The sequence below is a fragment of the Neofelis nebulosa genome, chromosome 16 (genome assembly GCF_028018385.1).
Source record: "Neofelis nebulosa isolate mNeoNeb1 chromosome 16, mNeoNeb1.pri, whole genome shotgun sequence".
Classification (NCBI taxonomy): domain Eukaryota; kingdom Metazoa; phylum Chordata; class Mammalia; order Carnivora; family Felidae; genus Neofelis; species Neofelis nebulosa.
In genome coordinates this window covers 62,420,335-62,433,408 of record NC_080797.1, presented here as the reverse complement: position 1 = coordinate 62,433,408, position 13,074 = coordinate 62,420,335, and the positions used below count along the sequence as shown (strand labels likewise).

The 13,074-nt window shown below is 35.8% G+C and overlaps 1 protein-coding gene across 4 annotated transcripts in view; it reads right to left on the bottom strand.

Moving 5' to 3' along the window:
- NSRP1 (nuclear speckle splicing regulatory protein 1) overlaps positions 1 to 13,074 on the bottom strand; it is a 61,315-nt gene that overhangs the window by 25,308 nt on the left and 22,933 nt on the right. The window contains exon 3 of one of the 4 annotated variants that reach the window (XM_058704076.1): positions 7,322 to 7,388. The exons of the other annotated variants lie outside the window; for them this stretch is intronic. The gene's annotated coding sequence lies outside the window, so the exon portion shown is untranslated. The remainder of the gene's footprint in view (positions 1 to 7,321; positions 7,389 to 13,074) is intronic. 4 annotated transcript variants of the gene reach the window in all.

Sequence of the window (13,074 nt, the reverse complement as noted above, 5' to 3'; positions counted from 1 at the left end):
GGAGACACAGAATCGGAAGCAGGCTCCAGGCTCTGAGCCATGAGCCCAGAGCCTGACGCGGGGCTCGAACTCACGGACCGCGAGATCGTGACCTGGCTGAAGTCGGACGCTTAACCGACTGCGCCACCCAGGCGCCCCAGCATGACCGAACTTTTATACATTCTCCTGCTGATGAACATTTGGGTTATTTCCCACCCCCTTCAAAGAAAGCAGCTATGAACATTGTTGTCCATGTGTCCTGATACACATGTGTAACCATTTAGGAGAACTGCTACCATGTAGAGCATGTTGTAGGGCATGGATCTTCAATTTCACTAAATGCTGACAAATTGTTCTCCAAAGTGGTCTAACCAATTCAAGCTTCCACTTACAGTGTGTAAATTCCCATTACTTTATTTTTGTGAACATTTTATACTGTCCATATTTTTCTATATTTCTAAATGGTCTAAAGGAATATGTATTTTTTATGTAACCAGGAGTGACTATAATTATTATGAAACCAGAAGTTATTCTAATTTATTAAGTAACAAAAGCAACTTTAAGATCCTACTCAGAACTTAAAGTTAATTATGCTTAGTATCCACCAGTTGTGGAATATAAAGTGCCATCTGCCTTTGTGTGGTCAGTTTCTAATTCTACACCTTCAGTAAGTACTTAATGTTGCTAGGTCACTCTATGCCAAAGAGAGAATTGAGAGTACACTCTAGGCTTCAGAGAACTTCTTGTCTAGTTAAGGAGACAACTAAACAATACTTTTATGTAACTAAAGAACAATTAACACCAACCTAACAGCATTTATTCATTCACTGAAGTACTTTCTGAACACATACCACGTGCAAGGCACTATTCAAGGTACTGATGAAAAAACAATAAAATAAAGCCCCTGTCCTCAATGAACTTATAAGGAACAATAACAGACTAGTAAAATTTATGTCAGATATATTGCACTCTATGCAGAAAAACAATCAAAGAAAGGTACAGAGACTAAGGAGAGGACTGAATTTAAAATAGGACACTCAAGGAAGGTTTCAATGAGAAGGTGCCATTTGAATCAAGACCTGTAAAGTTAAGAAAACAAGTCATAATGAGATCTAGAGAACAGCTTTTCAGGCATTGAGAATAAGCAAAAGCATGGCTAACATGTCCAAAGAAGTGGGCATGGATGGAATACAGTGAATGGAAAAAATACTACCAGTATTAAGAATTCAGAGGAGGGGAAATCATGGTCTGAGAGAGTCAAAGAAGAATCTATGGAGGAGGAAAGCCTAAGACAAATTTAGAAAGATGGGTAACATAGAAAAAAAAGGTTGTATTATATAAAGGAAACCCTATAAAGATATATCATGACATAAACATAGCAAGAAAGAATGAAGAGATCAACATGATTATAGCAAATGACTTCTGCATGGGTGCTAAGGGCTAAAATTGGACTCAGACTATATCATAAAAACAAGAACGGTAAGAGCGATGCAAAGACAAAAAAGAATTTTTAAATTTTTTTAACTTAATGAAAAGTCATTTAGAAAAATTATCTGGAATCAATGTAATATGGATAATACGAAGTTAGACTAGGGGCAGAAAAGTTATAAGACTATGGCACATGGGAACAGATAAATGGGATAAACTAGGTCCAAAATATAAACAACTTGGAAATAGATGGACAGAATGAATGCAGAAAACAGGGTCAAACTTGTATTAAAGTTTCTAAGCTAGGAAACTGCAGAAACAGTAATCAGAGATAAAATGACACATATGTTGTCATATGTCTGGATGATCATTTCATCCAGAGCAGTGTGTTTAGAATGGTTACAAAATGAAAAGTTAAACTCCTTATCCAAAAAAGATATGAATGTACATTTTTTTTTTAAACTTACATAATAGTTCTCCATTGAGAACTCAATTATACCTCCTATACAGGACATGATCCTCAATTTTACCTCCTTAAAATGCTTTATCACATCATAAATGGAGAACTTATTTATTCTACGTTATTCTCTAGTATCTATACATTTAGATTTTAAAGAATAGGCAAAGAACCTAGAAATGTATTCATTTGAAACAATTCCTTAGGAAGGCAAGTTTTAAATCAGTGGAAATATGATACACATTATTTAATAAAATTATGTGGAGACAACTGTCCAGCCTTCTGAAGGAAAAATTAAAACTGTTTTCTTTTTTTATTTTTTTTTTTTAAATTTTTTTTTCAACGTTTTTTTATTTATTTTTGGGACAGAGAGAGACAGAGCATGAACGGGGGAGGGGCAGAGACAGAGGGAGACACAGAATCGGAAACAGGCTCCAGGCTCCGAGCCATCAGCCCAGAGCCTGACGCGGGGCTCGAACTCACGGACCGCAAGATCGTGACCTGGCTGAAGTCGGACGCTTAACCGACTGCGCCACCCAGGCGCCCCTAAAACTGTTTTCTTACCTCACCTCATTCTTTATAACAAACACCAAAATACATTCCAGGCCTTATTAAACATTTAAAGGTAAATACAAGTTGCAGAACATTAAGAGAAGAAAATGTTTTATTAAAAGGTAAAATGACAGTATGTCTATACAAATGACTTAGAGCAACTAAGACTCTCATATATCAATAGTTGAAATAAAAAATGGTGCACCAACTTTGGAGAAGAATTTAGCAGTTTCTTAAAGAGTTACACATACACCTAACATGCAACCCAGCTACTCCATGCCTAGGTATTCATCCAAGAGAAATAAAAGTATATATCCATACAAAGACTCATACACAAATGTTCACAGCCATTTTACTTTTAACAGCCAAAAATGGGAAACAATCCAAATGATCAACAGGTGAACAGATAAGCTGTCATGTATTTATAGAATAGAATATTACTCAGCAAGAAAAAAGAATGGACTACTAAAACACACAGTGTGAATTAACCTCAAAGTAATTATGCTGAAAGAAGCCATCCACACCCCTCAACCACAGTACATAGTGCATGATTCCATTTAAATAAATTCCTCAAAATGAAAATTATAGTTACAGAAATCAGATCAGTAGTTGCCAGGGGCTGGAGAGGGGATGGGAAGGGGCAAGAAGGAGGAATTACAAAGGGACATGAGAAAATTCTGGGGTGTGATGGGTATATTCATTACTTTTACTGCAGTGATAGTTTCATGATATTTACTTATACTTAGCAAACTGTACACTGTAAATGGGTGCATGTATATATCAATTTTACCTCAATAAAGCTTTTTAAAATGTTGATTTGTCTTAGAGAGAGAAAGAGAGAGAGTGCAAGCAGGGGAGGGGCAGAGAGAGAGGGAGACACAGAATCTGAAACAGGCTCCAAGCTTTGAGCTGTCAACAGAGCCTGACGCAGGGCTTGAACTCACTCACAAACTGCAGTATCATGACCCAAGCCAAAGTTGGAAATTTAACCAACTGAGCCACCCAGGCACCCCTCAAAAAAGCTGTTTTTAAAAAGTAAAATAACATCAGGCCATACACAAAAAAACTATAGACTATTTTTACCTGTGGTGCGTAGTTTTATGTTTATTTATCTTTCATGGTGGGTAATTTTAAATAAAAAATTAAATAATAGTAACAATTTTAATAAAATGAGCTGTGGTATTACAATTCAAAAATTTGGAAGAAGAGAGGATTTGAACCAGTGACAGGACTGAACAGTGTTTTAGAAAAGAACACCTCAATGAATTACCTCAGGAAGAACAGAAGAACATATTTAAAAATAAAGCCAAGAGCCAAAATATGTCAAACCAAGTACATACAAGGACAGGTACAGAGCAAATTCAAAGGCAGGAATCTAGTAGCAGAAGCAAATTATAATGCAACAGATGAACAGACTGACAGAGACAAGCTAAGGAACACGGTCCAAGTATACGAAGCAAATCATTCCTGGAATGCTTAAAAACACTAAGATATGAGACTGATTTTAAGAACAGAAAGCAGGGTGGCCCAAATCAGGTGGAGCTAGAGAGTGTGTAGCTAAAAATGGGTCATAGTCAAGTAGAGTGCAGAATGAACAAAAGCAGTGTAGCTGTGCACAAAAAATAGGAGCCCGCAAAAAAAAATTCTCCTCAAAGTAAGGATGGCTGCTCCATCTGGCTTTCACTCCTGGTTGCTCAAAGAGAAATGGCCCTAATCCCAACAAAACACCCTTAGTAGCTTCTGAAATTTTAACTTCTCTCAGAAGTGAAGATATTTTAGTTTTAACTTGAATTATATATAAATTCACTTTCATAAAGTATTAAAAAAAAAAAAGCTCCTTGAAAGCAGAGATCTTATCTTATTCAAACTTTTATCAGTAACACCCAGTATTATGTCTCCTACACATCACATGCTTAAATGATACTTAAAAGTTTTGAACAAGAAAACCATCAAAAAAAAAAAATGTGCACTGAAATCTAGATTATCCACCTACTTTTTTCAATTAAAAAATTTTTTAATATATATTTTAAGTTTATTTTGAGAGAGAATGCCACAAGGGAGGAAGAGTCAGAGAGAGAGAATCCCAAGCAGGATCTGCACTGTCAGTGCAGAACCCACGAACCGTGAGCTCATGACTTGAACCAAAGTTGGACGCTTAGCTGACTGAGCCACCCAGGTGCCCCTACATTATCCACTTTCTGAATTATCACTTAATATTCCTAAACCAGTTTCCTTTCATTACTCAGGACATCTCTTTTTTCCTTTCCCACTGTCAAGAAAATATGCGATCCCTAAATGGAAAACAACCAGTAAAAGCTTAAATAATTGGAAATGATAATTAGAAAAATTTGTGGCCAAAAAAAACCTCATGTAATCAAAAGTCAAACATACATAATTTTTTAAATTAGTCATACTCAGCTTACAGTTCTTGGTAAGATACTAAGCCAAGCTCCCTCCCTTTGAAGTTGTTCTACAAGTGAGAGACTGAATATAAGAAAAAACCAAAAAAATAACAAAACAAACAAACAAAAAACTGAAAAATCCCTGGGAAACAAATGCTGGCTTATCGGGACAAAGGGAGGGAAAAGTAGCAACCCAGAGCTGAACAACTTTGGGGGATGGGGCTGGATGATGGGACAGCTTTTCAGAAATGTCTCTCTCCAGTCTCCTCAGGTAAAAAAAAGCAATTGCTCTGAGGTAATGCCAGGGTAGTACTCCAGTTTGCCTGGGGCAGCAGACCTGATCTCTGTTTGCTGAACAAACTTCCTTGGGAGCTTGGTCTTGATAAAGAGCAACTCTCTGATGGAGTTACTACCCTGAGGGATATAGTTACTAGGTAGATGATACAAATGGGAAGTCCAGATGAACACTGTAGGGCTCTCTGTCCTGAGGTTCTTCTTCCTTCCTCCTGACAACCTTACCACTCCTCTCAAACAATACCAGTTAATGTAGCTGAAAATCTCAATGGAAAATGTGTTCATGGAGAAGAAAAGAAAACAAAAAAATTCAAGCATTAAAGAAGTATAAGGACAATTAAAACCTTTTTAAAGATTAAAAACAAAATATAGGGGCACCTAGATGGCTCAGTCCATTAAGCAATTGACTTCAGCTCAGGTCATGATTTCTCAGCTTGTGGGTTAAAGCATGGCATCAGGCTCGCTGCTATCCCCCACTCATGCTCTCTCTTGCTCAAAATAAACATTAAAAAAGTACAAAAAATTGTACATACATTAAAAAAAAGTTAATGACCCAGACAGAATTTATTTTTTTTTAATGTTTATTTATTTTTGAGGGGGGGGGGGAGAGAGAGAGAGAGAGAGAATGAATATGCAAGCAGGGGAGGGGCAGAGAGAGGGAGACACAGAATCCATAGCAGGCTCCAGGCTGAGCTGTCAGCACATAGCCTGACACAGGGCTCAACCTCAAAAACTGTGATATCATGACCTGAGGTGAAGTCAGATGCTTAACTGATGAGCCACCCAGGCACCCCAGAATATATATATTTTTTTAATTTTAGAGAGCGCAGGGGATGAGAGGATCCCAAGCAGGCCCCATGCCCAGCGTGGAGCCTGACACAGGGCTTGATCCCATGACTATGGGATCATGACCTGAGCTAAAATCAAGAGTTGGATGCTTAACTGACTGAGTCACCCAGGTGGCCCCAGAATATAAATTTTAAATGACCCTAATACATAGCCTCAGAAATGAGAGGATATGGGTAACATGAAGTATAAATAGTTTTTTAAAAAAGAAACAAGGGATGCCTGGGTGGCTCAGCCGGTTAACCATCTGACTTCAGGTCATGATCTCTCTCACAAAATAAACATTTAAAAAGGAAGATTCTCTCCCTCTACCCCTCCCCCTCTTGCTCTTGCTCAAAAAATAAAAATAGATTTTAAAAAAGATGTATAAATTAAACAGGAATACATGAATGACCAAGAATTTTCTAGAATTAAAAAATGTTAAACTGACATTTATGTATAAGTAAAACATACAGACATACATAAATAACACTTTGATACATACAATGAAATATTAACAGAATCAAAGACAAAAAGAAAATTCTAAAAGCGCTTCCAACAAGGTAGAGTTCACTTATAGAGGAATAAGATCAAAATGACATCAGATATCTCATCAGCAACACAAAGTTGCTGTGTGGAATAATTTTTAAATGTTGATAGACTTTTGAACCAAAAAGTTTATATACAGATAAACTATCATCAAAAGTAAAGACCTCAGGCACACGAAGTCTTAGAAGATTTCCTGTATTAAAGGCCCTCTTTGAAAATACTCATTAAAGGAACTATTTCCAACAAGAATGATGTTGTGACATACATGAAAGTCAACAAATAATTTGGTAAAACTTATTATTTTTTTAAAAAAGGAACAGAACAGGGGCACCTGCCCCTCCCCCATGCTTTCTCTCTCAAAAATAAACATTTAAAGAAAAAAAAAAAAAAGTGAAATGTGTAACTTTCCAAACTATGAAAAGAAAATTCAATCTATTCAATGGGAAAAGGGGGAGGGGCAGAGACAGGGAGACACAGAATCTGAAACAAGTTCCAGGCTGTGAGCTGTCAGCACAGAGATGTGGGGCTCAAACTCATGAACTGTGAGATCATGACCTGAGCCAAAGTTGGCCCCTAACTGACTGAGCCACCCACGCGCCCAGCAGCATTATTCTTAATAACCAAAAAGTGGAAACAACGCAAATGCCCATCAACTGATGAATGTATAAACAAAATACAATAATATATATCCAACAACAAAATATTATTTGGCCACAGGAAGGAATGAAGTATTGACATGTGCTACAACACAGATAAACTCTGAAAGCATTATGTTATGTGAAAGAAGCCATGTTTTGTGACTATAAAAGGCCACATGTTATATGACTCCACTTACTTGAAATGTTCAGAATAGGTAAACCCATTGAGTAGGAGACAGAAAGGCAATCAGTGATTTCCAGGATCTGGGGAAAGGGGCAACGGGGAGTGACTGCTAACAGACAAGTTTCTTTGGGGGTGACAAAAATATTCTAAAATTAGGTAATAATAATGACTGCACCCTGTGAATATATTAACAACCAGTGAACTTTATGGCATGTGAGTTTTATCGCAATAATGTTAGAAATACACATATATACACAAAGCAACAACTCTCACAAGTATAGGGACATCAACAATTTTAGATGGCAATTTTAACTTACTCTTCTCTGAAACTAATAGATCAATAGGAAAAGATTAATTACAGAAAATACAAGTAAGCTCAAACTAACAAATATATATAAAACTTACATACTGTGGAAAGTACACATGGTTTTCAAAGACACAAGAAGCATTTGCAAAAACCAACTATGTGCTGACCACAAAGTCAACAACTTCCCCTCCAAACAAACATTATATAATGTATGTTCTTTGGTCCTAACAAAAAAACTAAAAATCTGTATTAAAAACAAAACAAAACCCAGCAACAAACATTAAAAAACAAAACAAAACAAAACCTCCACCCATATGTCTAGAAACTCAAAAGCCATAGCTCTAAATCCTCAGGTTAACAAAGAAATTATAAAGGAAATTACAAAATAATTTTTTAAAAAGTACAAATACACTAAATGACAGAATCTGTGAGACAGAATACTCAAAAAAATCAAATACATTTATATGCTTATATAAGAAAGATTAAAGTTCAAGTTGAAAAACATCACAGAAGAACTCAAGTTGAAAAAGATCATAGAAGAACTAAAAAAAAAAAAAAAAAAAAAAAAAAACACCAAAGGAAACAAAGATATGGGCAGGAATCAAATAGAGTATAAATCAACAAAATGCAAAAGATGAATAAAATCAGGGGCGCCTGGGTGGCTCAGTCAGTTAACCGTCTGACTTCAGCTCAGGTCATGATCTCGTGATTTGTGAGTTTGAGCTGTGTAAGGCTCTGTAATGACAGCTCAGAGCCTGGAGCCTACTTCAGATTCTGTGTCTCCCCCTTCTCTCTGCCCCTCCCACGCTCATGCTCTGTCTCTCAATAATTAAACATTAAAAAAAAATTTTTAATTAAAAAAAGTGAATAAAATCAAATGCTGGTTCTTTGAAAAGATTAATATGACAAACTTCTGGCAAGATTAATCAAGAAAAGTGAAAAGGGATGCAAGTGTGATAAATGAAAGATTTAAAAGTACTATTATGATAATACTATGTTTACACTGTTATATGAGATTATAATATTTATGTTAATAAATCTGAAAATCTAAGCAGAATGGATATACTTTCTTAAATGGTTAAAGAACCTGAATAGACCAATAACCACAAAGACATCCTCTCCCAAAGAGCTGTAATCCCTGACAGTTATACAAGCTGAATTCCCCCCAATTTTCAAGGAGCAAATAATCCCTATTTTCTACAATTTGTTACAGATAATAGAATACAAAGAGGGAAATATCTAACGTGTTTTATATGGCTAACATCATTCTGATTTCTAAACTAGATGGTAACAAGGAAAGAATAGATAGCTATTTTGTTTTCTTAGATTCTGTATTTGTCTATTTGGCATCCATCCACCACAAGGCCAATTACATTAACTATATTTTCTTATTTTCTGTATTCTTGATGCTCTGGCATTTGCAACCTGGCAGAGAAACTGTCTCTCCCAGGGTTGGCCATTTGTTGAGAGAGAGTGAAGGGTTCACCCAGGAATATATCTTTCACATGTAAATTAACCAACCTAGAACCCATACTCTGAATCATCTCCTTTATTTGGGTCTTATACTCCAGGAGGTACTATTTCTCAGTCCTAAGCACTAAGAGTCAGGTATCAGCAACCGGAGGTTCCTACCAGTCAATATTCTATGTTGTCATCAGTCAAAAAGAGTTGTGAAAAACTTTGTGAGATCTAGTTAAAACATATTTACTATAATTAATGACCTCTTCCAATTATTAACTTAATTTACCAATAAAAGGAAAACTACATTTTATTCCATTTAGAAACACAAACTTATTGGTGTGCCTGGTTGGTTAAGCATCTGACTTCGGGTCAGGTCATAATCTCACAGTTCGTTAGAGCCCTGCATCGGGCTCTGTGTTGACAGCTGTTGCCTGGAGACAGCCTACTTTGGATTTTGCATCTCTCTCTCTCTCTCTGGCCCTCCCCCACTTGCACTCTGTCTCTCTCTCTCAAAAATAAAAACATTTTTAAAAACGAAAGAAAGAAGAAAGAAAGAAAGAAAGAAAGAAAGAAAGAAAGAAAGAAAGAAAGAAAGAAAAGAGAAACACAAGCTTATTTTCCAAAAGAACATCATTAACTATGTTGGAAATAACTAGCACACTTATAATCAACAAAGGTCTTGTAGTCCTCCCCACAGGGCAAATTTTAATGAAATACATTTGGCAATGTATTTTTTTTTTTTTTTCCAAAAGACAAGCAACAGTTTGGCACCTAATATATAATCACAATGACCAAGTCAGGTGTGCAGCATCCCCAGTACAGACTTTATTAGAGTTCAGTTATACATACACAGTCTCTTGACACTGAAGATGTAGTTCTTACAGATAATGCCCAAAGGCAGGAAATGAATCTCCTCCCAAATGCTGCTTCTTATCTTTAAAGTAACCTCAAATTATTACTAAACTAATAAAGTAATTTTGTTCCAGAAAATGATCTGATCTATTTTATTTTCAGCTTTTGATAAATCCAAGAATGAGATGAGGGATTATTACTTTTTGTCTCACTATACACACTGAAACACAACAAGAAAATAAAGGAAAAAAAATTGTTAATAATTTTTTATAGTAAAGTTGGAATAGGCAGTATCAAAGGCTGTCAATAGATGAGGAAGATGTGTACAGTTTTGGGAAAATAAAAAGTTAATTTTGTTATTTAAAAGCAAATTTGGAAGTAAAGCTTTTACTGTCTTCTAATTAGAAACTGTCAGTTGTCGGTTTAAAAAAATGAGTAAAAAGACTGCAGTAAGACTGTACACAATAAAAAAAAATAATTCAAAAATATAATTATGGTTATTATTGCCTTCTTTATGGAATTTTTCTAACATAATGGCCCTTAGCTAATGGCTACAACCCAACATGAAGATCAAGATTCTATTAAAAAGCCAAAAAAAAAAAAAAAAAAAAAAAAAAAAAAGCCAGGCTACCAAAATTATGACTGTCAAACACAAAGTAGGATGGAGACAGAACAAGAAAATTTCAGATGACTAATGATTAATCATGATATAGTTACTGCACACAGACAACGCATTAGATTTATTGTAGCAATGTGGGCACTATATATTGCACTTCTACTCTCTGCCATGCAATGTACTAGGCATTTAATATTATAGTGATAAAGGCACAATTACACATCTACTCTATACCATACACTGTACTAGGCATTTAAGATATACTCTAAGCCTTAAAATAAACTTTTAGTAGGCAGTATTATAAAAAAGGTTTGTTTGTTTTTAATGTGGAACTGAATCTAAGAGAGATTAAACAATTTGCCCAAGATCTTAAAGCTAGGAAAACAATGCAAAGCTTCTGGCGTAACATGGCAAATTAATACATGTTGCAGCCTCCTTTTCCTCCTAATCCAAACCTTCGAAATGACAGAAAAGAAATCCATAATCATGCTAGAAAACAAGAAGGGATACCTTCAACGGACTGGAAACTTGAAGAATATAAAAGGCAAGAAAGCAAACTGCTCAAAGAGACTGAATGCTAGAAAAGGTGGGAGTGGTTCCCAGGGTGCTACAAATTCTGAGATAAGGGATGCAAAGAGCAGGAAAAGACAAGACAGATTAACTCATTTTCTGGAAAAGGCAAATAACAGATTTCATTTCTGCCCTTAGTTGGAAAGTGAGAACACAGGAACTTGAGTTAGCCTGGTAAAATCTTAGAACACCAAGGATAAAGAGAAAAATCCTTAAAAACAACTGGTGAAGGAAGTTGGGAGTACAAATTACTTACAAAGAATTAGATTGATACCACAGACCTCCATTTGGAAAGAGTGGATATAAAAGTAAAACAAAGTATTATATTTAAAAGTTCTGAAGGAAAGGGGGCACTGGGATGGCTCAGTCGGTTGAGCAGCCAGCTTGGTTTTGGCTTAGGTCATAACCTAACAGTTTGTGAATTTGAGCCCCATATTGGCTCCATGCTGATAGATAGTGTGGAGCCTGCTTGGGATTTTCTCTCTCTCCTTCTCTCTGCCCCTCCCCTTCTCTCTAAATAAATAAATAAATAACTAAATAAATGATTTTTAAAAAATAAAAAAGTAAAAGTTCTGAAGGAAAATAATTTTGAACTTGGAATTCTATACAAAACCAAACTCTTTCAAATATGCCTAGCTGGCTCAATCCATAAAACGTGTGACTCTTAATTCTCAGGGCTATAAATTTGAGCCCTATGTTGAGTGTAGACATAACTTAAAAATAAAATCTTAAAAAAAAAGTTACAAGAAAATAACAAAGTAATAAAATAGAACACTAAAAAACTAAAAAATAGCAGATAATCAATAATCAAAAAAGCTGATTCTTGAAAAAGGTAGTAAATAATATAGGCAAACTTTTATGAGGTCTAAGAAAAAGGAGAGAAAGCAAACATCAGGAATAAAAAGCAGACAATTACAAATCCAGAAGAGATTTCAGAAGACATTTTAGCTACTACTGAAATTCTCTACAAATAAGATTTGAATCCTAAAAAAAAAAAAAAAAAAAAAAGATTACTTAAGAAAATTTAAATGGCCAACATTAGCTGAAAAAGTAGAAATGTGAACAGATTTAAAAAAAGAAGAAATCAAAATAGTGAAGGACAAAATACAAATAAATTACTTTGCATTTTAACATATTTTAAAGGAAAATACTTTCCTTTTTTACTATTCTAGGGCAGAGGTTGTTAAATATTTTGGTTTCAGGACCTTTTTTTTTTTTTTTAAGTTTATTTACTTATTTTGAGAGAGACAGAGACAGCACAAGCGGGGGAGGGGCAGAGAAAAAGGGAGAGAGAAACCCAAGCAGGCTCCATGCTGTCAGCTCAGAGCCCAATGTGGGGCTCGAACTCATGAAATGTGAGATCATGACCTGAACTGAAACCGAGTCAGACGCTCAACTGACTGAGCCACCCAGGCACTCCTCAGAACCTTTTTTAATACTTCTTAAAATTACTGAGGACCCAGGGGCACGTGGGTGGCTCAGTTGGTTAAGTGTCTGACTTTGGCTCAGGTCATGATCTCACAGTTTGTGGGTTCCAGCCCTGTGTCGGGCTCTGAACTCTACACTGACAATGTGGAGTCTGCTTGGTATTCTCTCTCTTTCTCCCTCTCTCTCTGCCCCTCCCTGACTTGTGCTTTCTCTCTCAAAATAAACTTAAAAAATAAAATAAAATTACTGAGGACCCAAAGAACTTTTGCTTTCATGTGTTATCCTATCAATACTGACCGCGTTATCTCTGTAACAGAATTGCTAGATTCTCAAATTTGCTGTATTCAATTTGTTGCAATTCACATGTAATGCAACCTCTGGAAAACCCCACTGTACACTTCTGAGAAAAACGGTAAAAAAGCCAATGTCAAGGGAAGAGCCAAGATGGTGGAACAGCATGGAAGTTTTTTGTGTGTCTGGTGTCCATGAAATACAGCCAGACCAACACTAAACCACCCTACACACCTAGAAA